Source organism: Ambystoma mexicanum, chromosome 10 (genome assembly GCF_040938575.1).
Source record: "Ambystoma mexicanum isolate Mex_15411 chromosome 10, UKY_AmexF1_1, whole genome shotgun sequence".
Lineage (NCBI taxonomy): Eukaryota > Metazoa > Chordata > Amphibia > Caudata > Ambystomatidae > Ambystoma > Ambystoma mexicanum.
In genome coordinates this window covers 728,557,922-728,562,906 of record NC_090932.1, presented here as the reverse complement: position 1 = coordinate 728,562,906, position 4,985 = coordinate 728,557,922, and positions in this window count along the sequence as shown.

The window sequence follows — 4,985 nt, the reverse complement described above, 5'->3', positions numbered from 1 at the left end:
CACCAGCTGCACACATACCCAGTGCTCACACGCACCTTTGGCTCTCTCTACTCTCTCTACTGATCTGAACTTTGGTTCTCAAGGGCGTTCAACCTACCAGCGCCTTCAGACCATACCAATGGTATATAAGGCGCTATATAAATGCAAAATAACATAACATAACTCCGCTGTCATATATATTGGTGGTCAAAATCCTTAGACCGGGCTAGGTGGACATTCTAGTAGTGAACTTCTATAACAGCCCCCACAAACAATACGAGAAAAACTGTCAGAGTGTTTTGGTTCTTGTGTTGGAGGGATGACTTGTAAGGTCCCCTATCAGCAATGTGTGTTTGGTATTGGGTGGTGATTTCAATGCGAACTTGGGATATGGGCTGGAGGATGACCTATATGATAACATGGAAGATGCTGTGGGAGGGATATCCTCCGGTTCCATGTGTTAAAATCGCAGCAAAAATGGCCGTTTACACAAAAAATTGCGTCAAAAAGGCTGTGGTTTTGCTGCCGCAATCCATGTAAAGAATGTGGGGGACACCCCAGCAACCCCCAGACCCATTATACCATTTAAGGGGAGCGGAGGACACCCCCGCAACCCTCGCTCCCCTTAAATGGTATAATGGGGTATACCTTTACTGGATCAAACCACAGCATTTTTGCTGCGATTTTTTGTAAAGGCAATATTTTTGCCTCAATTTTATTAATGCATACCTATCCTCCCTCATTATGATGAACACCAGGCTCTGTGTGGAAGGGTCGCACCTTTGGCACTACTTGTACGAGTAGGGATTGCGCTCAACGAATGGGCGGCTGGTAGGGGATACTCCCGGCAGAGTCACATTCTCCTCAGCACTGGGTAGGTCAACGATAGACTACTTCTGTGTGCTGGTCGTGCACTGGAGCCTCTTAAAAGGATTTGAGGTATTGTATAATATCCGCAGTGACCACTTCCCCATTAAACTCAAGATTAAGTCAGTCCTAAGGGCGGATGGGCTGAGCCGAGTATATCCCCTGTAAGTATCCCTAGACACCTCGTGGCGTAGGCTCAAATGGAAGGAGGATAAGGAGGATGAACTATTAAAAGGCACTACTATCAAGCTCGTAAGAACTCGAGAATCTGCTGTCGGGAAACTTGAAGAGGGAAAGCAGCATGGAGGAGTTTGGAAGTATGTTGACCCAGCTCTCCCAGGTATTCTCATGTGCCCAAGGCAAAGGAGGAGGAAAGAGAAGGGGCGGGCTCGTTTGACTCTGATTGTACCAGTACTTGTTACTAGCTCTGGGCAGAATTGGTACCCACACAACGGCCATCATAAGGGGTAGATCCCACTAAAAGAAAACCCTGGCCATTAGAAAAAGAGCAATAGTGGAGGAAGCATGAGAAGCCTGGGTGGTAGCTGCAAGGGATAATGACTCAAAATGATTTCAGTAGATTGCCCAGAAGGGCCCATATTACACATTTAACATGGACACCCCTATCAATAATGTCTAAGACAAGGCCTGGTTGGACCACTTTTCATCCCTATATAGCTCAGCGAGCAGGGATGAAGAAGAGGGCCAAGCATACAGGGGTAGTACGAAAAATAGGAACAGGTTTCTCACTGAAGCATGTATTGAGTTTCCAGTGGATGAAATAAAACAGGCCATTGGGTGTCAGCGATGTAACCGAGCTACAGGCCCGGTTAATGTTCCGGCAGATCTATTGGTTATGCCCCTGGATCTCTTGGCACTAGTACTTACACAAGGGTTTAAAAAACGCACACATGCGTTCAATAAATGTTCTTACTACTGCTAGTACTGAATTATCTCATTTGAGACATATTTACTGTTTGGGGGCATTTTACATGATGTAAATTTGATACATTCTGTTGACCCATTGCTATGCATGATGCAAGGAAGGCTGCTCACTCTGTCGCTCGTGGCAGTTGAGTTTTGAAATTGAGTAAAGGTCCTGATCGGCTGGGTATTACCCAAATTGTTCGTTTAACAATTGTTCGAATGAACAATTGACCGAATTTAAAGGGTCACAATTGACCTTTTCACAATTGACCGCACATATATATATATATATCGCTTTGGTAATATATATATATATATATATATATATATATATATATATATATATATATATATATGTATATATAAGGGGTTTTGGACGGGTTTGGGTTGGGTGGGGGGTTGCAGGTGTTTCCCCCCGCATAATATATGTTACAATTGACCTTCACAATTCGGTCAATTGTGAAAAGGTCAATTGTCATTCGAACAGTTGTAATACGAACAATTCGTATACAACCGATCGGCTGCAGGTCATAAGGTTTGCATGGAAAGATAAGGTGTGCGAAGACTAATTACCGTCCTCATTATGAGTTGACTGTGTGGGTAAAACAGCGGTAAAGTAATGCATTAGCACCACTTTACCATACTGCCGAACTCGAGTGTGGAGGTCAAGTGAAAGGTTTGCTCGCAGCATATATAGCATGTACTGTGGCGGATTTACTCCTCTAAAATCCCCATGGAGTCCTATAGACTCCAGAAATAGGGACTAACTCTGCCGCTCCCCATTCGTAATTCTGCAGTCATTCCGAAGGGACTGAGTGGTGGTAACAGTAAATGAGTTGGGTGGTAATTCCGACAGTTTACCACCAAACTCATAATGAGACCCTATGTTTTTACCTTTTTTTTTGTTTTGCAGAATGTATTTTAGCTGTCCATGGGCCTCATTACGACCCTGGCACTAATGGGTTAACGGCGCCGTAAAAGGCTGCGGTGCCGTTAACCCATTAGCACCTTACTACGAGGTCCCTTTGCGGGACCCGACCTGAACGGCTGGTCTAGACCAGCCGTTAAAGTAGGGACCCGCAAAGGGACCTTGGTGCTAAGTACGGTACCGCAATTTGCGGTACCATACTTAGCGCCTTCCCCAGTCCCATTGAGCCCTATAGGGCAAAAATGGCAATGGGGAAGGGCCAATGTTCAATGGGGAATTACCGCCCCGCCAACCTTGGAATGGGGTGGTAATTCCCCATTGAACATTGGCGGACTTGTTACGATACCGGCACCAACCATGGTGCTAATAGCGCCATGGTTTAGCGCCAGTATCGTAATGAGGGCCCATGAATGTATTTTTTTAAGGATTATGTATCACTGTTAATTTATCAGTAAGCTTTTTTCATAGTATAATGACGTTCATTTAAAGGTGTTATTAAAAACCATATAATGCGTTATTACAAAATAAATGACTACATATATAAATAACATTACACTACACAACATTGTCAATGGCTTCTGGGGCACCCAGGGTAAAGCATCTCACGCTACATTGCATAATGCTTTGCTCATAGTTGTCCCAGGTTAAAGCACATCACTCTGTACACTACTGTATTTCATTCCAGGTATCAAAGGTCAGAGTGTACCCCAAGTCCTTCCTGGGTATTACTTCCTATGCTTCCTATGGGACAGTGCTCATTGACCTCCCAAGCTAAAGTGTACTCTGCTGTACTTTGATTCGAGACTTATCAGACTCAAATATATTGGGCTGTATTCTTAAGGACTGCTTGCTAAAACGTAACCCACTGCATGTTCTGTTGCTGGGCAGCTGGAGGTGCTCAGGGCTAGGCATATTACGCTGCACTCATTTGTGTCCTACATCTAGCACGGTACTGCACTGTACTGCCTTCCTTGCTTCTAGTTACCTCAGGTTAAACTGTACATTATTATACATCTAGATAGCCACAGAGTTAAGAGTACAACACTGCACCATATCGTTTTTTATTTTTTTGTTACTGCAGAATAAAGCATACTACAAATGACTAGTGCTTCTGTTCTGTTTCAGGACAGAGCATGATAGACTGCACTTCACTGCATACTTGCTCCCAGATTCCCCAGGTCATAGCGTTATTATAAGATGGCCACCAAGCAGAGCATTTTTCACAGCCCTGAAAATAGTGCCCTGTCTCTTGCTCAGTCATTGACAAAGCATAGAACAAGGTAGGAGTGATTATTGTATTTATTTATTTATTTTTTGATAGCGCCCAGGACCCAGAGCTGTCATGGCGCTAGTAGGAGTTAACATTCTGAGCATCAGGCAAGTACAAGGTTTTTCGGTATCAATATGTTACAGACAATGGGCCTCATTCCGAGTATGGCGGTAAGGGATAGCGGCCACCGCTAACGAGAGCGGTGGCGGTAATCCCTTACCGCCATACTCCGAGTTCCCTTAGCGCCATGGTGCTTTTAACACCTGCTTTTAGCAGGCGTTAAATACCATGGCGCTAAGGGACCTTGATGTTAATTACGCCACCGTAATTTACGGTGGCGTAATTGACGCCTTCCCCACTCCCATTATGCCCTATGGGGCAAGAATGGGAATGGGGAAGGGTAAATGGGGATTGGGGAATTACCGCCCCGCCAACCTTGGAATGGGGCGGTAATTCCGCCAACCACCAAGGCGCTGCCGGTCCGGGTACGGCGTCAACCAAGGCGTTAATAGCGCCATTGGTTAGCGCCGTACTCGGAATGAGGCCCAATCCATTGTGGAAGACAGCATGATTGCAAATACATGGTTTTAGGTATCGTTATGGTTACAGACGATCCACTCTGGTGCTCAGAGGCCAATTAGTTGAACATAGCTGTTTTTACTTTTTTACGGAAAGTCAGGTAGGAGGGTTCTTCTTGGGTGGAGGGGGAGGGCGTTCCAAAGGGTGGGAGCAATGATAGCGAAGCTCGATCCTCCTGCTCTTTTACTCTTGAATCTGGTGTTGGATAGTGACGTGCATGGGAATTTTTTGAGATGCGATGGGAGAGATAGGGAGAGGCTGTGTTATGGAGACAACGATGAGTAATGGATGGTATTGTGAATTCAATGCAAGCCTTGATAGGAAGCCAGTGAGCTTCGCGTCTAATTTGAGAGATGTGATTTGAACGTTTCTGGACCCACACTGCTCTGAGGGCACTTTTTGGGTCAATTGTAGTTTGTTAATGTTTTTTGCAGA